Raw genomic sequence first — 25,797 nt, forward strand, 5'->3', positions numbered from 1 at the left:
GGGAGCACACCCAATTAGTGGGATGAAAAGAGAGGGCATCGGAAAGTCGTAGATAATTGCGCTCCTCTTGATTCTTTTCCCTACGTCTCTCGCGCATTACACCTTCCCTTTTGATGGATCGATATGCCAGCGAATGCTCAGATGAAAATTTCTTACATTTCTTTTGTTTTCATGCCTATTCAAATTATCTGTTCTCAAACATATCTAATCTAAGCTTCTTACTTGTTTACATTACTTCACTCTATTTTATTTAAAATTAAGTCGTAGCCAATACTCGGGGAAGGGAGAAACTAATGAATAAACTTAATTACAAGGGATCAAGAATTAGTCATAAGCAATGAATAAATGTTTATAATGTGTGAGTAGAGGCAATAGTGTTTGATCTCCTGCAGCAAGCCCCTGTAGGTCCCCCATAATATAAGGGGTCTTGTAGCAAATCATGTGTTATAGGGCACAACAAGACCAAGGTAGGGTGGGCGAACATCACTAATAGGGTAGGCCTCAGCTTAGGAGCAAAATACATAAGAACACCACACTCGTGGCCGACGAGCCAGTAGCCGGAAAATTGACAGCGTGCCGCTCCAAGCTGAGAGGACCATCTCGCCTACATTGTGGTTGCACGTTACAAATTATACGATCTGCTTCAGATTTTGCACTCTAGAAGATATAGTCATCTTCTAAGATTCTGCGTTTTTCGTTTTCTCGTATCGTCGAAGTTGTGGATGCCACAGATTTTCGCCCTTTGTGGGGGCGGAAGTGGGCGGGGCAATGTTTTGAAATATTCTTGTAGCAGTGACATATCACAGAAGTCTGGATCCAAAACATCGTTGCTCTAGCTCTTATAGTCTTTGAGCACTAGGCGCTGAAGGGGACGGACAGACGGACGGACGGACAGACGGACAGACAGACATGGCTCAATCGACTCGGCTATTGATGCTGATCTAGAATATATATACTTTATGGGGTCGGAAACGATTCCTTCTGGACGTTACACACATCCACTTTTACCACAAATCTAATATACCCCAATACTCATTTTGAGTATCGGGTATAAAAAGAGCACAAAAAACGAAAATAGGCGCCTGGCCCCGTCTAGTGCGGACAAAGACCCAACAAAACAAACGCTCCCTTTCATTTCAAATTTATTGGGCACTGAAATATGTTAGAATGCCGCTAAAAATATATATTGAGGAATAAAACAAACGACGACTGCCGAAACTGCTATGGCCACAGCCGCGCTTAATCGAAAAAAGATGTCGGAAAAGTGCTGGAAGAGGCCAATGAAATGAAACAGAGGAAAATGGGGTATCGGCATCGCACTCCACTCCAATATGCCAGTGTTTTGTATTTCCAGGTAACCCAAAACATGGAAACGATCGCCCTCTCCCCTGTCTGATGGACTGCACCTCCATAGATAAGATTAACGCCCCAGCACTGACACAGTCGATCTCAGGCGTTGATAGGAAGCAATAATTCAAACATACTATTTTTCACCAAATAGTATTTCTGATAATTTCACAATTTTGGCTTGTGTTTAATTTTAGCAGCAGCTGATAATGGTCGGAATTTAGTGCTTTATGCAATTTTTTACGATCCAAAAATCGCACGCGAGTCATGGCATCAACTCTTATTGTTCGGAGCAGAACCCAGCCGATTAGCTGCTTGCCAAATAGCACCTAATTCTTGGCCCTCAGCCGCTTATTTTGTTTGTTACTTATGTCTATGTCACTCATTTGTTTGTTAAAGCTTTGCGCTTGCTTGCCCTGCTAAACGCTCTCTGCCAGCTCGCTCTTCGCTATCTCCGCTTTGCGTCTGCCTACCGACGTCGGCCGAGCGAAGCTGCGCTTAGCGATCGGAGCGGCAATGTAAAGGGCAGGCAAGCCACACTTGCAATTTGGATGTCACGCATTAAAGAACATATCGTAATTTTATTTCTGCGCCGAGTTTTATTTAATTCGAAATAATTAGTCGGCCGATAGGGGATAAAAAACATTATCTCCACATAAAATTTGGTGACCCCGACGTGATCTCTGAGTTGCAGTGTCAATTAATAATCATTCGCGATCGACATTTGTTAGCCCTAGCAAATTTTCGGCGGTTAAGCACAATTCGGTGCTAAAACACACTTACATACACCTACATACACGCATTGCTGGCTATTAATTTCTCTGTCGCGACAATTCGGTCAGTGGAGTGCGGTAGGCAGTGCAGCGAACTCACTAATACACACAAGCGGAGTACAAAGCGGAATCGGACAGCTCGCACAGCCGCACAGCTAAAGGCATTAGCTGTAATCCCTTTGCTTTCGGTCCCCACGTTTATACGTATACAGGGTGTCTTTTTCGGTCGTGCTGAGTGACTCTTTTAAAACCTCAACATGGCAGCACCTGAGCCTACCAATGTCGCGAACGCAGCAATGCCGAGTGATGTAGATTTCTACAAGCACAAGGCCGAGTCCATCGCGCGCCAACTAAAGGCCATGGATCGCTTTCTCACCAAGGAAGAGCTTGCCGAGTTAGATGAGGCAGGACTTCAAGCTCGCTTAGAGCAAATCGAGCGAATGAATGCGGATTTCGATGCCGCTCAAACGAGCCTTGAAAGGCTGGATTTTCTGCAGTTAGCCCATGATGCCCGACTGGACTTTTCGAATGTTTATGTGAAGGTTAGGTCCAGGCTGTCGCGGGAGTTGATGGCTGCTCGCACGGTTAATGTTGCCAATTCAACGGCTCGGCATACTCTCGAGGGGAATTCGTCGTTGTTCGCCTATAATAGTATAGGCCGTTCTCGAATGCCCGAGTTGCAGCTTCCGCGATTCGGGGGAACTACATGGATTGGCCAGAATTCCACTCGATGTTCTCGACAATGGTGCACAAAGACCATCGTATACCAATCATCGAAAAATTCCAATATCTTCGTGGATGTCTAGATGGTGCTGCGCTGGATACGATTCGTTCCTTGGAACTTTCTGAGGAGAATTACGACAAGGCGTTGAATTTGCTAATGTTGCGATTCGATAATAAACTGTTACATTTTCAGGCACACGTCAAGGCTATTTTCGGGCTGCAAGGGGTGGAGAAGGGCTCAGCTATCGGCTTGCGCGCGCTCAGCGACAAAATCAATTCGCACTTGCGTGCACTTCAGACCTTGGCGACCCCGCAGGAGATTTTGGATGGGTTGCTGATCTTCATCATAGGCACGAAACTGGACCACAAAACAAAGGAGAAATGGGAAGAGAACTTGCCGACGTCAGGATTGCCTCGGTGGTCAAGCATGGCCTCATTTTTGGAAGCGAGACGTCGGATTCTGGACAATTTGGGATCAGCCATGGCAACAAGTCCTAGTCAACAGGTGGGAGAAGACAAACCTGTCACCCTTATCACCTCCAGTAACGACCATCCTAACCCCATATGTAACCATTGCAATTCCTCCGAGCATTACATATCTAGATGTCAGGCATTCCTGAATCTCTCTGCGTTTGAACGATACAAAGAAGCAAAGAAGAGCCGCTTGTGTTTGAACTGCCTCAACAAAGGCCATGAATTGCAGAGGTGCAGGTCAGGACTTTGCAGGCATTGCCAGGCCAAACATCACACGCTACTCCACATTCCATCGGGAACTGGTGCTTCATCTTCCTCTTCACCGGCCGAGGAATCGATCCAGCAAGAGGCCGCGACTGTGCTTCTAGCAAGCGGGTGTTCTAGCCCTCCCCCCTCGATCCAGAAATCTCAGCCTAGCCAGAACGTGTTGCTACCTACTGCCCTCGTCCATGTAACAGATCGTTATGGAGCACTTATCCCATGTCGTGCCATTTTGGATTCTGCATCACAGGCAAACTTTGTAACATCTAGACTTGCTGATCAGTTGCAGTTGGATCATCGCTCGTCTTATGTTCACATCTCTGGAATCGGAGATTCCATTCTACCTTCGAGCAAGTCTGTACATATAGTTGTACAATCCCAGGACGCAAGCTATCGAGCTTCCTTCGCTGCAATTGTCACCAACTCAATTACGGAAATGCAGCCTAACTTCGGCGTAGACGCAAAGGATTGGCCAATACCGATTAATCTAAAACTAGCTGATCCTAATTTCTCCAAGCCCCAACGTATCGATCTGTTGATAGGTTCTGGTTTGTTCTTCGATTTAATGTGCGTCGGACAGATTCGACTATCAGCCCAATTGCCAACATTGCAGGAGACAAAACTTGGTTGGATAGTATCAGGAAGCATTGATAGCTCGGAGAATAAGCGTGCAGCTTTAACCGCTTTTGAAAATTCCTCGTGCATCTCTATTGACGATTTTCGACCCACAACGCTGGAGTACCAAAACTTAGAGCAGCAATGCAGGAAGCAGCTGCTCGAGTGCCAGGTGCAAGTGGAAAAACTGCGATCGGAGAATCAGGAACTGCAGCGCGAACTTTTCCATATATTAAAAACCTACATATCCATGCCAAATGAAATTCAACTTTCAACAGTTTCTACATTGCCAAATTTCCTGCCATTCTATGCAATTACAGAGGTTCCCGATGATCAAGACGTAATCACGACAAGCCGCCTTCGTAAAGAAGCGCCGATTGCTGCGTTCGACGATCATCCCAGCGTAGCCGCCAGCTGCGCCCAAGCAAGCATCTTCAAGAGGGCCGTTGGAAAAATAGCGGTTCTGCCCCTTCAGGATGGTTCTGTTGAAAGCCTTTGCCTTCCAACGGGGGGTGAATGTTCGGAGCAGAACCCAGCCGATTAGCTGCTTGCCAAATAGCACCTAATTCTTGGCCCTCAGCCGCTTATTTTGTTTGTTACTTATGTCTATGTCACTCATTTGTTTGTTAAAGCTTTGCGCTTGCTTGCCCTGCTAAACGCTCTCTGCCAGCTCGCTCTTCGCTATCTCCGCTTTGCGTCTGCCTACCGACGTCGGCCGAGCGAAGCTGCGCTTAGTGATCGGAGCGGCAATGTAAAGGGCAGGCAAGCCACACTTGCAATTTGGATGTCACGCATTAAAGAACATATCGTAATTTTATTTCTGCGCCGAGTTTTATTTAATTCGAAATAATTAGTCGGCCGATTGGGGATAAAAAACATTATCTCCACACTTATTATTATTGTTATTTCCTTGTGTGTGTGTAATTTGTTGTGTATTTTTCTTTTTATTGGGTCTTTTGTATTTTCATTAAGCGGCACGGACACGGCCACAGACACACTTTCTATACGTCCGTAGTATGTGACATCATGTGGCCCATGCGGCGTATGAGCAATGTCCGGCCTTTCTCTTATTTATTCTTTTCGCACATAATTACACGCTTGTTTTACAATTCAATTTTTACAGTACGATTATACGCCTTGCAACTATCCGGCCGGGCAACCTTTGAGGTTGTTCTGTGCCCCTTTGTCGGGGTTTCGTTTGCCGTTTGCCGCACACACACACACACGACTCACGAATAAGCGTTGCGTCGTTACACAACCACGTCGCTTTCGGAACTGAATGGGGCTGCTATAGCACAGTGGGGCTGAGGCCCATCGCATGGCGAGTGGAGAGCGAGATTTTTGTGGGAGCACAGCCAGAGAGCGCCAGAGTGCGCGACAGTTGAGAGAGAGAGAGAGAGCTTACAAATGCCGGCTAGGATTCCTCAGCTGTTGCGCCAAAATGATAAACAAGTCGTTTACAAAACAGGGGTTAGGGGGTTATCTTTCTATGGCAAGGGTTAAGCGTATAGAGAGGGGCCAGGGAGAGGAAGAGGGCCGGTTTGGGGCTCCAATTTAAAGTCGAAAACAATATACGGAAGAAGAAGAACAAAATTATTTGAGATATTTTTTCAAAGAGAAGCGGCAAACCAGTTTGACAACCATCTAACCTTCAAATAGACAAAAAAAAACGTAACATACGAGTATATACACAAATATATTCATTCACTCTAGTTAAGCCAGCCCATGCTATGCATATCAAGTTAAGCCGAAAGTCGAAAGCCGAAGGCAATGTTGGTAATGGAGTCAGTCTGTAGTAGCCAGCACAAAAATATAGGGAATTGGTTATCTTCTTTCGTCTCGTGAGACCCCCTAGTGATCTTTCAAATGATCAAGCTTTAGCCGCTCTTAAGGTTGGATCAAAGCTTTAGCCGCTCTTAAGTCCGAACGCCCACGCACACATGCAAGCGACGGACAGTGGGAAGCATAGACGGCAATCGTACGATTGCACAGTTAAGCTATGCTGTGCATTAGACGATCGTCTAATGCTGCTCGAATGTTCTAGATCATACGATTGCACAGTTAGTAAAAAGCTCAAAAGCTCTGCTGCACAGGCTACTCAGTCCATCGTCTATTACTGCTTTGAACAAAAGAAGAAAGTTGATCGATCTGTAAAGACGTGATAATTCCCGAGTGCGAGCAACATACACAGTGCACACATATATATATAGTGCTGTCCGGAAAATATATATATTTCCACATATATATGCTGGAAGCATATAATTACAAGTGCCGTACAGTCCAGTGGTCAGTGAATAAGAAGAATTTAGTGCAGATATATTTGGGGAAAAAGGTATGTTTTCATATTAATGCCGTGCACGTGCTGACATAACCTATGTTGCAGGGAAGTGTACCTAAGCTGCCCCATCGCGGTATAGTCTCGAGAAGACTACCCTGGGAGCTGGCTTAAGCGTACAGTTGTCGAGGTCTCTCCAACTCCAACCATAATTCATCTTTTCTGGATCTTATATTACCACCGAGTTCGGAATCTCCAAAGATCCAAGTGAACCAGATCAGCCTCAATCGCCAAGAATATTTAGTGCTGCTCAGTCATAAATAACTAAATATAGGCTTGGCGGAAGATTCGTCAGTACGGCCAGGAACCATATACATCGCACCTGTTGACCTCTAACCAACTTCAGGCGGGCAAGAGTCTACAAAGCAGCCGCACGGGATCGAGTTTTGTCCAATTTACATTTAATTCATTATCAAGTTCAAACGCATAACACCAGCAGTTTAACGTAATGTAACTGAAACTTTATTAACACCCCTCTTTGATGTTACGCGCGTACATATCTACATACATATTGTGCATATGCACACTAAATTGTCTTTCGTTTGTTACTTTTTGGTTCAATTTTCGCGATAGAGCATAACAATTAAATTTCTGTCTGTATTATGAAAACCAAAACAACTGGCTGATGACTATGCGACGGTGTTTGTAGCGTAATTGTATTGTGTGCATTATATATTTATGATTTTCCATATTTTAAACAGCTGCGGTCAACATCTACGACATCATTGGGCCCAACGATCAGCGTAAGACAATAACGCCGGAGTGAGTAATTATGTACAGCGAAAAGTAGTTTGGTCAAAAGAGCCATTGGCTTGAAAGTGTAGATATGCAAACAACGTATAATGATTCAAACCCGTCTGCTCAGTGTGTATAATGCACCCCAGTCTGATCTAGCTTTTGTTTACGATTTCGATTCTTATTCTCTCGTTTTTATATATATATATATCTATACCCTAATAATTTTCATGCTCTAAATAATGAATTTATAACTAAACTTATATGATAATTACGATTAAGGAAATATTACCCACAAATTAGAATCTAACTCAATTGTTGTGTTTCTACAACTGCAACGTAATGAATATTGAAATTGAAGTCTCCCATTATATTAAAATATGAATCGTTTTGAATTGAAATGAATCTTTAAAATCATAAAAATGGTCTGTCGAGTATCCGTGCCAGGATCTTATAAAATGTGGTAAATCTTAGTAAAGGATTCATCAAGGGACAATGCAAGAACTCGAACGCATTGTCATGGTAGGGTGGGTACAGAAGAGAGGGGCAATCAACACCTAGGTTCTCTCTAAATAGAAATGGTTCAGTAGGGCTTTTATTTGGCGTGTCGGCGCTATCAGTATTTCAGTTTAGTTTGTTTTTGTATAATCACTTATAGTTTCCCGTAAAGTGCACTATTTAAATGTAGTGGAGTACGATAGTACAATTAGGTGAGGAAGAACCCCGACCATCCGGCGAGCTAGACCCGAGCATAGCAAGAGTGCACACGACCAACCCTATTTGTACGCCGTCCTTAAGTTCAGTCATAGTCATCTGCTGATATCAAGGGCCTATATATCTGTTTACATATAAATATATTTAAACTCTGGTACACTACACATTTATGGCGCCCAACGTGGGGCCAGGCAACTACACATTTATGGCGCCCAACGTGGGGCCAGGCAACTTGCCTTAGAATCTAAAACCAATTCAGAGCCGATATTAAAATTTGGATTTATAGTGTCTTACTATATAGGCCGTTTATTTTAATAAGGCAAGAAAATCTTGCCTTGGTTCTACAAGCTCAACCGGTAATACATCAAAATTTCAGCGACACATTTTCTTTTGCAAAATATTGCATAAAGGTTAAAGATTTCAAAATTTATACTTAGACTCGGTTTTCGGAGTTAGCAACTGCAATTCATTTGATCCGGATTGGTTGACCAAAACAGACCTATGGTATCGAATTGTGAGTATCAGAGACAGTTATGCAATACCATACAGTGATCAGAATAAACAGGAATTGTTTTAGGATTTTGCGGTTCCAGTTCATTTCACTTTGGATTGACCGACCAAAGCAATCCTGCTTTTTCACTTTAGGCATCTTGAGTTATTCGGATTTACAATTTTATATTGCCAAATCGCGATAGTTGTCAAATGATTCAGTGCACGAGGTCATTAACCTATAACGAAAATAGAAAAGCCTACTGAAACCAAATATATATTTTGTAAGTATTCTGGCATGTGGGAAAGACAGACCTTATTATTACAATTAATACCTTCTTATATAATTTTTTTTTATTAGTTTTTTTTTAATTCCTTAAATATTGTCTGATATACAATGGCTGTAAGGCGAAGTACAGATGATATAACAACTGCTTTGCAGGAAGCAGAACCATTTTGTGGAATTTGCAACGAAGTATTGGGAACTAGTGAGATTATAGCCAACACCCCGTGTAGACACAAATTCCATAAACTTTGTATTTTGGAACAGATTAGGACAAACCCAAAATGTCCCACCTGTTCATTAGATTGTTCTTCTCTGGCACTAACATTCTCTAACAACACGTTGTTAGCCGAGCTTAACGCCGAAGGAACACGTCCAACTAGTGCTAACGAATCTTTTAGCACAATAGACGGAACGTCTAATCGACCTAAAAAGGGCCAAAAGTTTATTAGAAGGGGTATGAATACGAGATCAACTCAACGATCCCGGTTAGATCGCTCACCAACAGAAACTGAAACCAACAACACAACCCTTCCATTAACCACTCAAGTGGAAATCGCTAACTACGTCCAGTCTGCTGTAAGCATTCAACAGGCTCAGTTAATGGAACAACTAACTTCATTTTTAAGCAAAACAATTGAATCTTCGATTCAAAATCAATTAGCGTCACTCCAGTTGACACAACCAGAACATATCACACCCGATGTTTCCGGTGACAATAACATTAACCAAACAAATAACGTGGGTATCGGTCAAGCACGAGATAGTCACGCAGAAGTTCTTTTAGATTTTTCAAGAGCGAGTGCAAATCGAAGTAATTCGAGCTCACACGTAGCACCAGCAAAAGTTTCCAGTATAATGCAGAATTGGCGCATTAAATTCGATGGTTCAAAAACATGCATGAGGATGGATGAGTTCATTTATCGAGTACGTTCTCTAACGCAACAAAATCTTTATAACAATTATCAATTGCTTTGTGATCACTTGTATCTTTTATTCGCGGGAAAAGCTAGTGATTGGTACTGGAAATTCCATCGAACTTACCCAAACTTTAATTGGGATACGTTTTGTATAGAGTTAAGACGAAGATTTGAAGATGTTGAGACCGACTATGATATCTGGGAAAAGATTAGGAAACGTCGTCAGGGCGAAAACGAATCCTTCGATGACTTTCAATATGCTATCGAAGATCTCGTGGATAGGCTTCAAAATTCGGTTACAGAAGAAGATGTTGTGAATCTACTTATTAGAAATTCCAAGCCCACTCTTCACCACGAGCTTCTTCACTTAAAGATTGCCAACAGATCGCTATTATGACGAGAGGTACGTAAGCAGGAGCAGTTTTATAACGAGATAAAATCGGTCAAGCAAAGGACTCTTCGCTCATACGTATTGGAATTGTCAGGTCCAGACGATAGCGAGCAGCTATTCGATGACTTGGTCGAGCATAATGAAGTGTGTCAAATACAACGTCGTACTTCACAGACAGTTCCAACTTGCTGGAACTGTGACAACAAAGGTCATAAATTTGACGATTGTGTAGGTCCTCGTAAGATCTTTTGCTACGGGTGTGGAACAAAAGATACTTACAAGCCGGTATGTCCCAAATGTAACCCTCCGGGAAACCTGCAGAAGGATGTGTTAAACAACAACAAGCAGACACATCCTTAGAAAAAAGTTTGCAAGAATCACCTACTAGTTTAACGAACGACCAAAGTTTAAGGAAGCCTAAGATCAGCTCACAAACAGTAGAGGAAACCCTGCCTACGGCATATCATTATTCATTTACTCCTTTACCTGAAAGGGAAGCAAATTATAGTACAACGCGTAAGAAAATTTTGGATAAGATAGATAGTTTTAAATTTGTAAGAAAGCCCAAACGTTCAACTAAACGTTTAAGACAATTTTGCAAGATGGTTCGCAAGAATAAGAACAAGTTTGTTTCAGCTATATTTCTTAGTTCGGATAACAGGCTGTATACCAATGTCACCATTGAAGGCAGTGATTACGTAGCTTTGTTGGATTCGGGGGCCGCAATCAGTTGTATTGGAGGCCCAGCCGCGAAAGAAATGTTGGCGCATTGCAAGATTAAAAAGTGTTCAGGAGCAATACGAACGGCTAACGATACTGAAAGTAAGGTTATAGGCAAGCTGGTAACACAAATTAATTACCGTGGATGCACGGCAGACCTAGAAATGTTTCTTATTCCTGAACTCAAGCAAGACGTCTATTTGGGGATAGACTTCTGGCAAAAATTTGGACTTTTAGATAAAATCACACACACTGCAGAGGTATCTGAATTAGATGTTGGAGGTACGGATGACGTCGAAGAACCACCGAACCTACATAAATTGATAGCAGACGAGAGAATTCGCTTAGATAAAGTGATAGGTTGTTTTCCATCTTTCGCTAATGAAGGATTAGGCCGTACCAGTTTAGTCACACACTCTATAGATGTTGGAGCAGCTATTCCCGTAAAGCAACGACATTGGCCGGTATCACCAGCCATTGAGAAATTGATGTTTGCCGAGGTGGACAATATGCTTGCGCTCGATGTTATAGAGGAGTCGACTAGTCCCTGGAGCAGTAATTGCGTTTTGGTAAAGAAAGGCGAAAAATATAGACTGTGGTGAACAAGGTTACAAGACGGGATGCATATCCGTTACCACATATTGATGGTATTCTAAGTCGGTTACCACCCGCTCGTTACATCACTGGATTAGACATGAAACACGCATTTTGGCAAGTCCCGTTGGATGAACAATCGCGACAGTACACTGCATTTACAGTGCCTAACCGACCGTTATATCAATATAAAATGATGCCTTTTGGTCTTTGCAATGCCGCTCAAACTCTCTGTAGACTAATGGATCGAGTTATTCCAGCTCATCTTCGTACACGTGTGTTTGTATATTTAGATGATCTACTTGTTTTATCAGAGTCGCATTTACTGTTGTTACAGGAGATAGCGTTGTGTACAACGCAAAGCAAATCTAACCATTAACATAGGTAAATCGAACTTTTGCATAAAAGAAATCACGTATTTGGGTTTTATTATTGGTAATGGTCAGATAAAGACAAATCCAGACAAAATCAAGGCCATCTCGAAGTTCCCTGTGCCAGTTACCGTTAAGCAACTGCGTCGATTTTTGGGGTTATCCGGTTGGTACCGACGTTTCGTTGAAAATTATGCTACCGTTAGTTTTCCCCTAACCGAGTTGCTTAAGAAGAAAAAAATTTACAGTGGAGTGAGGATGCTCAACAGTCGTTTGAGACCTTAAAGTCCTGTTTAACAGCATCACCCATTTTGATAACTCCTGACTTCTCAAAACCTTTTATTTTGCTCTGTGATGCGGAGCAATTACGGAATCGGCTGTGTTTTAGCGCAAGAACGCGACGGCGTTGAATTGCCAATTGCTTACATGTCAGAAAAATTATCCAAGGCACAACGTAATTATTCGGTTACCGAACTAGAGTGCTTAGCAGTCATAAAGGGGATACAAAAATTCCGCTCTTATATTGAGGGACAGGACTTCGTAGTCATAACCGATCACGCAGCACTTAAATGGTTAATGCAACAAAAAGATTTATCGGGTAGATTAGCCAGATGGTCTATGAAATTGCGTAGTTTCACATTTAATCTCCCAGATAGAAAGGGGACACTGAATGTTGTCGCTGACACTCTATCGCGTCAGGATGAACCGGCTATAGAGGAGCTCACGCAAATAAACCCCATGGTTGATCTAGACTCAGATCGATTCAAATCAGCTGAGTATCTGAGTTTAATAGAAAGCATTCAACAGAATCAGAGTAAGTTCCCAGACTTGAAAGTGATAGACGGTCAAGTTTTCAAAAGGACAGTATTCGCTTCGGGAGATGAGTCTCAAGAGAACGCATCATGGAAACTTTGGGTTCCGTCAGTGTTAATTACGAACGTATTATATCAAGCTCATAACGCCCCTAGCTCCGCACATTGTGGGATGAGTAAAACCATAGAGAAGCTTAAAAGATATTTATTCTGGCCTCGCATGGTTAGCCAGACGCGCAAGTACATATCTGAATGCACCGTTTGTCGCACGACCAAGAGTCCGAATATGATTCTTAGACCTCCTATGGGTAAACCATTCACTTCGGATAGGCCGTTTCAGAAATTATACATAGATCTCTTAGGATCATACCCACGCACGAAAAAGGGAAACATAGGATTGCTCATAGTTGTCGATCACAATACCAAGTTCCATTTTCTGTGTCCCCTGAAGAAATTTACACCCCCAAAGATTTGTGAATATCTGGAAGGGTCTATCTTTTATACATTTGGGGTGCCAGAAGTCATCTTGTCAGACAATGGATCCCAATTTAAATCTAGCTACTTTCAGGCATTTTTAAATAGCTTCGGTATAACACAAAAATGCACAGCTATTTATTCACCGCAAGCGAATGCCAGCGAGCGACTGAACAGATCCGTGATAGCTGCGATACGAGCTTATATCGGTAACGAACATTCCAATTGGGACTGTAACCTGAATGCCATTAGTGGTTCATTGAGATCTACCTTACATAGGAGTACAGGGTATTCTCCATATTTTCTAGCATTTGGTCAAAACATGATGTTGAATGGGAAGGACTACGCGCTTTTGCGTAAACTAGACCTTTTGAACGACGATACTAGAACAGAGAACCCAGATTCCTTGCAGCTAATCCGGCAACAGGCTAAAGCGAATGTCAAAAAGGCACACGAAGAAAATTCGCGTAGATACAATTTACGCTGCCGTGATACACAATTAAAGATTGGAGATTTGGTATATGCTAGAAATTTCACACAAAGTAGTGCTGTAAAAAAGTTTAGCTCTAAACTAGCCCCTATGTTCATTCCCGCTCAGGTAATTAAAAAGCGAAGTCCGTACTATTACGAATTGGTCGATGAGAACAAGAAATATCTCGGCGTGTATCATCTGAAAGACATTCAGATCAGGAAATAATCTCTCCTAATCAGTTTCTTTAGATAATTATTCGTCGAGCAGGTCTTGTATAAATATCTGTGGTGTAGTAGCCAGCACAAAAATATAGGGAATTGGTTATCTTCTTTCGTCTCGTGAGACCCCCTAGTGATCTTTCAAATGATCAAGCTTTAGCCGCTCTTAAGGTTGGATCAAAGCTTTAGCCGCTCTTAAGTCCGAACGCCCACGCACACATGCAAGCGACGGACAGTGGGAAGCATAGACGGCAATCGTACGATTGCACAGTTAAGCTATGCTGTGCATTAGACGATCGTCTAATGCTGCTCGAATGTTCTAGATCATACGATTGCACAGTTAGTAAAAAGCTCAAAAGCTCTGCTGCACAGGCTACTCAGTCCATCGTCTATTACTGCTTTGAACAAAAGAAGAAAGTTGATCGATCTGTAAAGACGTGATAATTCCCGAGTGCGAGCAACATACACAGTGCACACATATATATATAGTGCTGTCCGGAAAATATATATATTTCCACATATATATGCTGGAAGCATATAATTACAAGTGCCGTACAGTCCAGTGGTCAGTGAATAAGAAGAATTTAGTGTAGATATATTTGGGGAAAAAGGTATGTTTTCATATTAATGCCGTGCACGTGCTGACATAACCTATGTTGCAGGGAAGTGTACCTAAGCTGCCCCATCGCGGTATAGTCTCGAGAAGACTACCCTGGGAGCTGGCTTAAGCGTACAGTTGTCGAGGTCTCTCCAACTCCAACCATAATTCATCTTTTCTGGATCTTATATTACCACCGAGTTCGGAATCTCCAAAGATCCAAGTGAACCAGATCAGCCTCAATCGCCAAGAATATTTAGTGCTGCTCAGTCATAAATAACTAAATATAGGCTTGGCGGAAGATTCGTCAGTACGGCCAGGAACCATATACATCGCACCTGTTGACCTCTAACCAACTTCAGGCGGGCAAGAGTCTACAAAGCAGCCGCACGGGATCGAGTTTTGTCCAATTTACATTTAATTCATTATCAAGTTCAAACGCATAACACCAGCAGTTTAACGTAATGTAACTGAAACTTTATTAACACCCCTCTTTGATGTTACGCGCGTACATATCTACATACATATTGTGCATATGCACACTAAATTGTCTTTCGTTTGTTACTTTTTGGTTCAATTTTCGCGATAGAGCATAACAATTAAATTTCTGTCTGTATTATGAAAACCAAAACAACTGGCTGATGACTATGCGACGGTGTTTGTAGCGTAATTGTATTGTGTGCATTATATATTTATGATTTTCCATATTTTAAACAGCTGCGGTCAACATCTACGACATCATTGGGACCAACGATCAGCGTAAGACAATAACGCCGGAGTGAGTAATTATGTACAGCGAAAAGTAGTTTGGTCAAAAGAGCCATTGGCTTGAAAGTGTAGATATGCAAACAACGTATAATGATTCAAACCCGTCTGCTCAGTGTGTATCATGCACCCCAGTCTGATCTAGCTTTTGTTTACGATTTCGATTCTTATTCTCTCGTTTTTATATATATATATATCTATACCCTAATAATTTTCATGCTCTAAATAATGAATTTATAACTAAACTTATATGATAATAAGGATTAAGGAAATATTACCCACAAATTAGAACCTAAGTCAATTGTTGTGTTTCTACAACTGCAACGTAATGAATATTGAAATTGAAGTCTCCCATTATATTAAAATATGAATCGTTTTGAATTGAAATGAATCTTTAAAATCATAAAAATGGTCTGTCGAGTATCCGTGCCAGGATCTTATAAAATGTGGTAAATCTTAGTAAAGGATTCATCAAGGGACAATGCAAGAACTCGAACGCATTGTCATGGTAGGGTGGGTACAGAAGAGAGGGGCAATCAACACCTAGGTTCTCTCTAAATAGAAATGGTTCAGTAGGGCTTTTATTTGGCGTGTCGGCGCTATCAGTATTTCAGTTTAGTTTGTTTTTGTATAATCACTTATAGTTTCCCGTAAAGTGCACTATTTAAATGTAGTGGAGTACGATAGTACAATTAGGTGAGGAAGAACCCCGACCATCCGGCGAGCTAGACCCGAGCCTAGCAAGAGTGCACACGACCAACCCTATTTGTACGCCGTCCTTCAGTTCAGTCATAGTCATCTGCTGATATCAAGGGCCTATATATCTGCTTACATATATATATATTTAAACTCTGGTACACTACAAGTCGTAGAGGTACACAATGATGTCACTCCTAAAATCTGGGCTCGGTACGAAGGCAACGCCTCTGAAAGTCTGCCGAAGATTCCCAAGCTACCATTTGGCACATATTGAATCACTTAAAAAAATTAATCACAGATCGGAAAAGAAAGATAAATGGCAGTTATATCTACATCAGCGGTGGGCACGCAAATGTTCTAGCTGATTTTGTTACATCTAACTATCTTTCCACCTACGAATTACCATCCGGCCATTATGTCTCGCTTACTCCGCCAGGGGGCGCACACTGAACGAGAGAGAGCGGCCATGGAAATCGCTTTCTTTTATCTAAGTACAAGTAAGAGTTGATTGAACCCATATTTACATTGTAAGATCATCAGAAATCGATCCCAGGCAAATATTTGAGCAGCTTGCGAAAACATTCTCCCCCGAAACCAGTTACCAAACTTATGGTCAAAATAGCTGCCTAAGTCGATCTTTTAATTGAGAATCTCTTGGATCGTTCAGGCCAAACCCGTTGTCAAGAGTTGACAGATCGAATCGCTATGGCGACAAAGACGTTGATGACGTGCCACTGGCATTGAGTTTTTGGCTATAGGTATGGCTATCGGGTACCGGCTATATAGGAACCGCAGACTCATTAATATTTATAGAATTCCGCGGCGTCATTCTTAATTTGAAATCTGTCTCCCATTTGCCTAATTGGCCAGCCACATGACAATGGCTATTTTCATGGTTTCATGGAGCTACTCCTGATGCAATATTTATTTTTATATCCCAAACTTTGTACAAATTACTGCATCAATTCGCTCGCATCAGAAGAGCAGACAAACAACAGTCACGAACAGGAGAACAAAAAATAGTTTACAATTTTTATAAATTAATCAAGCCGTGATTTATGGCGGCAACATTTCAAGCGTTTGACACTCGGTGGTGCGGTGGCTCATTGACGGAATGTTTGGACAATTCGATGTGTCTCCCATTCTGAAGGTTAATTTAATAATAGTTGAAGCAGATACAGCTACAGCTACAGATACATGAGAACCGGGGGTCGTATTTGCATTTGAAAACTCTCGACTATAGAAAACGAAAGCGAGAGCGAAACAAGATTTGCTGAACCTGGAATTATGACTCTGACACCCGTTGACAGGCCTAGGCCTGGCCTTTGCCCAAGTACAAATAGACTCTGACGTCAGTCCACTCCACTCCATCCGATCCGATCCGATCCGCAAATATCCATCGATTGAGTGGGGAAAGGGGGCTGCCGTTGACTTCGATTGCGGTCTTCAGCCGCTGCGACAGTTGTTCCAGCAACCTGTCGTATTTCGTATTGAGATTGTCCAAACGCTGGCTGTAATACTGTGTGGCACCCGGATCGCTGTCCGCCGGCCGCAGGTCACGACGTGGCGGCGAGAACGATGGACGTGCCTGCAGCAGCCAACCCACGAAGCGTAGGCATTTACTGTCGTAGATCTATCGGTGGCATTCCCGATCCGATCCGATGGTTGATTGAATGGTTGGTTGGTTGTTGGGTTGTTTGGTTAATTATCGGTTAAATGTTAGTAATGTTTGTGTGTTAAACAATTGGTTTTGTTGCTGTTGTTGTTGTTGTTGTTTTCAAGGGGATTGAGGGTGGATATATTTAGTGCTTTTTATTTTATTGATTAATCAATACGACATTACTTTTTCGTATCAAAATTGCTTTTTAATTGTTTTGTTTGCTAAGTTTTAATGTTTGTTTGGTTTATTGTTTGTTGGTCAATATCTGTTGTTTTCTGTTGTTTCCCAAGTGTTATTGACGCACCTTCTACCCACAAAAGAACTAAAATTTGAGACTGGTCAGAGGCTCAAAGGGTTTAAAAAGCATTAAATATATAGGAAAAAGGACAGTTGATAGAGAGAGGGGACGGCTAAGAGTTTTGTTTTTGTCGAATCACAATCATACCAAAGAGTTGGCGCTCTGCCACACAACACTGACCTATCGCAACCCAATCCATAGACAGATCTCTGGTGGATATACTCGCAGATCTATCCCACGTCCAAGTCCCAGAGATCTGCCATCCTGGGCAGCCGATACTGGATTACGATAAGTCAGATCACACACACAGGACAGGCATACAAATTTTTACCTTAGCTTCGCGTATCAGTCGTCCTCCAGCCTCGTTGACGTTTTCGATTTTTGGTTTTCGTTCGATTGCAGCTCCAAGCAGTTTCTATATATGGGGTTCGAGGGGGTTTTTTTTTTTTGTTTTGTTTGGACAACAAATGTTTGGTATTTGTTTCAGGATATTTCAGTTGGTTGATCATTCATTGTGTGTTTTGTTTTTGTTTTGGTTTATAGTGTGTGATAATATTTTTGGATTGGTTGTATGCATTTTTTTTTTTTTGTGAGAATACATAAAAAATTAGACAAAAATACATATACAATTAGTTTTCAACTACAAATACGATATAATAGTGGGTGAAATATATTTATGCAGATATGGCATCGATATAGGTACAGGTATATGTAGGTATAGGTATGTATAGGTGCAGCTTACGGGTATAAGGCAGACAAACTACAGACAGAAATATACAGACACACAAATAAAAAGTAGTATAATTCCAAAAAACTACCAACACAAATTTGGTATCAATTTACAGAGTGTGGAGGGGCTCGCCACGTATATGGCACTGGTTGTTGTGGTGTGTAGGAGGTAGCAGCCAGAGTTTGGCCATATTTGGATTTGATCTGTTCTTGTATATGTACAAATGTTCGAATGTGCAGGTGTGGGGGAGCAGGGTGTATACTTGTGTGGGTGGCAGAGACTGGTGTCTCCTGCTGTTGGATTAGACAAAAGAACTACTGCAAGAGATACGGAGTACGGACAAGGGACACTTAAGGAGATCGTTAAACAAGTGGATATATAAATGGAAATGGGAGTACAAATACAAAACAAGAATACTTTTACATTTAGAATACTGTATTGTGTCCAACACCAACGGGTTTCGGCCTCAAAAGAGGGAGCAACAATTGATAGCAAATCTACTTTTGGACAGTGTTCGGTAGTGGCACTACGAGTTCCATTTACAGCTACATATATTTATATATATATATACTTTGTGTTGCCCCGAGGCAGGATCAGGGATCAGCACAGGGCTAATCCAGCTACTAACTGTTTAAACTGTACAGGGGGATCTAAGGATCTCTCGATCTCTCATCAGATATGAATACTATTCAAAATGATAATTGCATTGATCACGGGGCATGGATCGGGTATGTGTACTCACGTCTAGTTCGTAGGCCGAAGTGGCCGTGGGCATGGCGGACAGACGCTCTGTGGTGCCATCCACCCATGATTCCTCGACTTGCACGCTCGATTGGAGATTCTTCATCAGCCCAATGGCCGTCTCGCATGAGCGCATTCTGTAAAAGGGAGTGCGAACAATCGATGGTGTTAGATGTTAGAAACAGGTCCCACATCCATCCCTGAGCACAAATGAAGCGGAGACGATCGCTCGCTCGCTTGCAGGTGGCCTGGGACTGGCACTGGCACTGGCGCTACCTACCTCTCGCCCAGCTGATTGCAGACCGCACTCCAGCGCGTGTTCAGACGCTCCACGTTCGAATGCAGACGCTTCAGATCGCCCAGCACCTTGGTGGGCACACCCATGCGTCCCAGCTGATCGGCGGCATCGTTCATCTTGTCCATCTGCGGCTGCTGCTGGGTAATGATGTCCTGCATGTGGGTCAATTGCTTGAACACCTGCTGCAGGCCCTCGGCCGTAGAGGGCAGATCATGGTGCTTGGCCAGCTCGTTCTCCAGCTCGGAAATGACATGTTCGTTGTCCTCGAGTCCGGCCAACGAGGCCTCCAGCATCTTCAATCGATCCTTGTGCAGGCCACTCTGCGTGTTCAGCTCCTTCCAGAGCTCCATCAGATTGTCCAGCGACTTCTTCAGCACGGGCGTCTTCAAGGCAATCGTGCGGAATGTCTCCTGCAGATGCTTCAGCTCCGGCTCGAGCAAATGCAATCTGCGCTCATAGTCGCCATGGATCTCGATCACATGCTCCAGGGAGTCCAAATCGCGCGGCAATGGAGCGAGTATTATCTGATCCAGCTCCCGAGCCATATCCTCCAGCTTGCCCTTGATGGCAATGCACTCCTCGGTGAAGATGCGGCTGGCCTGCTTGCTCTCCTCTGCAAATAGATAGGGAAATACATTAGTTTCCATTTTAGGCGGACTCCCAGGAGGAATACCCCTCGTTTTGGCACTCGCGAACAGCTTCTTCATGGCTGACTAGACTAAACAAGACTAAGACGAGTCTCAGCCTCAGGTCTCTAACGGGCAGGGCATTCAATTCAATTAGCTTTCATCAATTAACTACTGTGCCAGACAGCTGGACAGCTGGCAAACGCCATCAATTGAATGGCTGTCGCCCACACTCACCTTCGGCAGGAGCACGCTTCTCGAACTCATCGAACAATCGATTGACCTCGTCCATTTCACGTCGCAGGCGTCGGAGCTGCGGGTCATTGGGATCGCCCTCGCTGAGCAATTTGTCCGCATCGTCGTTCAGTGCACGCCTGATGGCCGTCCGCTGTTCGGGGCCCATGGCCAGGAACTGGTCAAAGTCCCAGCCCTTCACTACGCGAATGGTGGCGAATATCATGTTCTGGCGCAGACGCAGATGCTTCATCTGCCACAGGGCCACGGAGCGATCGAAGAGACGCTTCAGTCGCTCGGCTGCATCGATGGCCTCCTGGTCGGGCGGCGGCAGAAGCAGACAGGCACCGGGTATGGAACCCTCCTGGCCCTTGGCCGTCCTCACGCGCCACTTGACACGTCCCGAGTTGTCCAGTAGGGTCACTGTTTCGCCCTTTTCGATCTGCAGCTGTCCCTGCTGCTTGTAGGCGCAGATGGCCTGCACGGGTCCCTGTCGGTTCACCGGCTGGCGGCGCTTGTTCAGCGGCACAATTGTCTGGGCGCGACGCTGCAGTGTAGCCACTGTTTCGCCGAAGCTGTTCAGCTCCTCGCGCAGGTCCTGCATGCCTCGCAGCAGCGTCTCACCCTGATCCAGGCCGAAGTCGGACTGCGAGAAATTGCTGTTGAGTATCTCGTCGCGCTTGGCCAGCCACTGTTCGGCGTCCTTGATCTCGCCAAAGAACTGATGGTACTCGGTGGCATGCTTCAGGTGCACCTCCAGGCAGAGAGTCAGCTGCAGCAGCCAGGCCCACTGCTGTTGCAGGGCCGTCACATGGGCCTCTACGCACTTGGAGGCCGGATGCTGCTGATTGAGCAGGGCCTCCCCTCGGTCCAAGATGGTGGCAAAGTGCATCTCACGCTTCTCCAGTTCGGACATAAGGTTCTGGATAAAAAACAATCAGTGTCTGGTGAGTGATGGAATAAAATAGGGTCGAAACAGAAGTGCACTTGGTTGGAGTTGCTTTTCGGATGAATTTCATGTAATTTCATGGAATTTGTAAACCAATTGTGATCTTACCTCGTCGCCATTACCAAATGCAGGCTTGCAGAAACAAAATAGAAGCACAACACTCATATGAAACTAGCTCTAAGGGGAACTCTGAGGAGTCCTAGCCCCGCCACTTACCTCATAGTATCTGTGCACGGAGGGCAGATCGAGTTGTTTGTCCGCCCAGTCGCGCGTGATCTCCACCTGTTCCTTCTCGTTGAGACACTGGAGCTCTGCCGAGGCCTGGCCCAGGAAGTGCTGCAGCGAGTCCAGATCGGACAGGCGCTTCGTCGAGGTGCTCAGCAGCTCCGCGTAGACCTTTTGCAGCTGATTGAGCCGCTGCTGGTAGAGATTGAGCTCGTCGCCGGTGAACTTTGTCCGCTGGCGCTCGTCGTTGAGTATTTTCGAGTGGAATTGATCGATGATCTTGTGCTCGTGCTGCTGACGATCTAGTTCCTCCTTGACCGATGGCAGATCGCTGCCATAGTCAGCGGCCAGCAGTGGTTTCTATGGATAAAGAGTAGGAGCTTGTAAGACTGTCAGATTATGCCACAAGAAGTTTTCTACTCACCAGCTTGTTCTGGCACCATTCGATGTGCTCCTGCAGATCACGGAAATGGGGATTCGTGTCGATCTGACGGGACTCGACAATCATGCGCGTTTGACGCGTGACGGTCGTCACGCGGTCGTCCAGGTTCGTGTGGAAATTGGTGCGCAGTTGAGCCCAGCGTTGGTGCAGTTTGTTGACCTTCTTATGCAGCTCGCTCACATGGGGATAGCGGCCCTCGAGCACGTGGCAGTCCTGGTTCATGTCTTGTATGGGCTCCTCCAGATGCCGGATCTCCGTCTCAAGGGATTCCACAATGCTCTTGGCATCCACGGGATTCAGCCGCTCGATACGGCGACCCTCTTCCACGATCCGGGTCTCCAGATCTGTTAGCTTTTGGTCCACATGCTTGATCTCGCGCTGCACCTTGTCTGCGAGGCGTTGCAGCCGCTCCAAGCGCTCGATCTCCTGCTGCAGTATGACCTCGCGGTCCTGCAAGGCAGTATTCATGCGATACCACGCCTTCTCGATGGCATCCGGCCGCAGTTTGGCCTCCACATCAACCTCGCCCACCGTCTCAAAGTACCGTTCCAGCTCCTTGTAGATATGAATGAGCTTTGACTTTTCGCGCTTGCGGGCGCTCACCTCCTCGCTGCGGAAGCGCTGGAGATCGCTCAGCAGTCGCTTCATCTCGATGAGCGTGGGCGGGAAGGAGCGCTCCTGCAGATGGGCGGTCTTCTCACGGCACCAGTAGATGAACTGCTGGGCCAAGTCGCGGTACTCGTGCACGCGACGTTGTGACTCCATGTCGAACAACGGATGGATCAATGGCGACTCCGGGAACACATCGTACAGCGACGATATGTACGTGATCAGAGACTTCTCATCCGGCTCGTTGGTGTCCACATCTGGGAAAGATAGTTGGGGGTTAGCTACAGCATCAAAGATAACACCATATATTGTGGCTTACCTTCGGGATCCAATAGACGGGTTACTCCATACTCCTTCTCCACAATGTGGAAGGCCGTCTCTAGGCGGTCACGTGTCCGATCGTTCCTTGCCTTTCGCCAGTCAAGCAAGTCCGGTCGGTTGCGGTGCACCAGAGCCGAGAAGGCCAGTCCATCCCTCCACGATGATGTGAAATCGTTTACACGCACGCCCGGATACCGAGCCGTAGAGCGGCGCGCCCATCGCAGCAAAGCCTCACGTGCGGATACGTTGTCCTCCTTGCCCACAATATCGGAGATCTGTCGAGGAATGCGCCCATAAATCGTTAGTGAGGGAATCATCGAAAAGGAAATCAAATTAAAGAAAGTAATCAGAGCAAAACTGGGTAAGGTCCTTTGGATATTATGCGATATTTTTAGCATATTTGATCCGTTCGGATCCGTTTAAAAATAAATGATATATACATAGATATAAACGAGGGGGAACGTTGTGAGTTGCTGCGGACACCGTAACTCTACAGTTATACCCGATACTAAGTCAGTATGGCTCTCCTCCGGCAGACGCCGCTAATATTAAACGACACGACAAAGAGTGCGTGCGAGAGAGACAGAAAATCAGTCTGAGCGTGACGTCGGGCGCTGCGTAGCCAGTGCAAATTGATTTGTTCCTTTTGGCTATAAAAATTATCTGATCTGATCCAGATTCAGCAACCGGATAGATATGGTCGTTATCTACGATTCTGCGTTTTTAGTTTTCTCGTATCGTCGAAATTATGGATGCCACAGATTTTCGCCCTTTGTGGGGGCGGAAGTGGGCGGGGCAAAGTTTTGAAATATTCTTGTAGCAGTGACATATCACAGAAGTCTGGATCCAAAACATCGTTGCTCTCGCTCTTATAGTCTTTGAGCACTAGGCGCTGAAGGGGACGGACAGACGGACAGACGGACGGACGGACAGACGGACAGACAGACATGGCTCAATCGACTCGGCTATTGATGCTGATCAATAATATATATACTTTATGGAGTCGGAAACGATTCCTTCTGGACGTTACACACATCCACTTTTACCACAAATCTAATATACCCCAATACTTATTTTGAGTATCGGGTATAAAAACACGACATCAGCCGAAGGCTGTGCCATTCTTTCGTTCGCTTTCGGCTAGCAGCTGCGGCTAAGCTGCCCTCGTGTTCTAGCTCTCTTCCAGCTTAACAAATGGATATGGATATATGGATCGTTACCTCTCTGCGCTGCGTGGACGACGACTCAATGGCCAATGGGGCGGGCAGAGCCCGTCGATACTTCAGCCCCGAGCTGCGTATCATTTTTGCGGGCGGCAACAGATCCTCAGCGGGCTGAGCGTTCTCCTCGGCACGACTCAGCGTGGTCACCTTGCGGACAATGTGCGTGGTCACGCGTCGATGGCCATTGGGCGCCCGTTGCGATGTCTTGGTACTCTCCACGCTGGAGCCCAGCACTTCGGTGGAGATGCGCTTGTTGCGCGTCACCTGCTGGTAGCTGCTGCTGCTGGCTGCCGCAGAGATGTTTCCACCTGAGGGGACAAGGGCCCGACTCTCGGAGGTGCGCCTGCCATTTCCGGCCGCATCCTGGAAGGTCACCGTACGCTCAAAGTTGGTGCGCTCGGGGGGCACGCTGTCCAGAGGCGACACTCCCGGATAGTCCGTAATCACAGCCTTGACGGTGCGTTCCCGTTTCGTTTCGTTTCGGTAGCGCAGACTGGAGTCATCGATGTTGGTGGTGATTTGTGCACCGCGGGAGGAGTGGACCACTTCGCTGCCGCTGCTGAGGATGTCGCCTCGGCCCCAATTCGTTTGCCGCACCAGCTGCTGTGTGCGCTTTAGCGTCGATTGCGAGCTGGAGTGCATTTTGCCGCGATTGCTGCAGCTATCGTTGTTATCGATGCTGTTATCGTTTCGTTTTCACTTTGTTTCGTTTAGGGTTCGTTACAATTCGTTTCGATTCGCGTTCAATTTGCGTTTCTTTTTGCTATTTTAGTGCGTGATTTCATAATAATTGTTTTTCTTTTTCTTTGGTTCGTTTCGTGCTCGCAGACAATTGAGTTGCCGGTCCGCAATTTGCGTTTAATTAAGCCAAAGCCGAAACCAACCAAAGCCCAAAGCCCAAAGCCTAAGCCGAAATCCCAAAACCCGGCACCGGATGTCTTGTTCTATTGCTCACCGGCGCCCCGCCTGCCATCGGCATTGCCCTAGACATTGGCAGAAACCCCACAGCGAGCGCCAAGTAGAGTGAACTGAAGTGCTCCGAGCAGGGGGGAGAACGGGCGAAGGGGCTCCATCCCATTGTTGTTGCGAATTATTTATTGTGTTGTACGTACACATAATTATCTCAACTGTCTGTCAGTCTTGCTCTGGGCGCTATTTGCTGTTTCTACTGTGCAAAAAATCCCATTCCATCCCGTCCCATCCCATTTCATCCATAACTACAAGTTCATGTGCGCTGCTGAATCATGATGGGTAGCGGATTCATGAGCTTCCAAGACACGCAAACGCAAGCCTATTTTGCATGGGGAAACATTATGGCAATGGCACAGAAAGCATTCACTCTAGGCTCGAAACGGTCGAAACAGGAAATGAACGAAAACTCTCGCAAATATTTGGCATCCAATAATCACAGCAAACTTGCGAGTCCTATAATGACCAGGGTAAACAGTGGACAAGTGTTTCTCAAGTTTTCAATCTAAATCAATGTACGATCTAGGACTATTCCTGTACAGCAGTCCAAAAAGCATCATTTGGGAGCAAGGACGTGCAGATATGACTGCTTATTTATGGCATGACATTCTTTAGGGTATTTCCCATAAGCTGTTTAGAATATTCTTATTACTAAATTAATGATTACTTTTCCAGCTGAAATCTCTTGA

General features: G+C 44.8%; 1 pseudogene; it reads right to left on the reverse strand.

Moving 5' to 3' along the window:
- LOC117189973 overlaps nucleotides 1-24,796 on the reverse strand; it is a 111,455-nt pseudogene extending 86,659 nt beyond the window's left edge.
- Nucleotides 24,797-25,797: the final 1,001 nt, after the last annotated feature.

This window comes from Drosophila miranda, assembly GCF_003369915.1.
Source record: "Drosophila miranda strain MSH22 chromosome Y unlocalized genomic scaffold, D.miranda_PacBio2.1 Contig_Y1_pilon, whole genome shotgun sequence".
NCBI lineage: Eukaryota > Metazoa > Arthropoda > Insecta > Diptera > Drosophilidae > Drosophila > Drosophila miranda.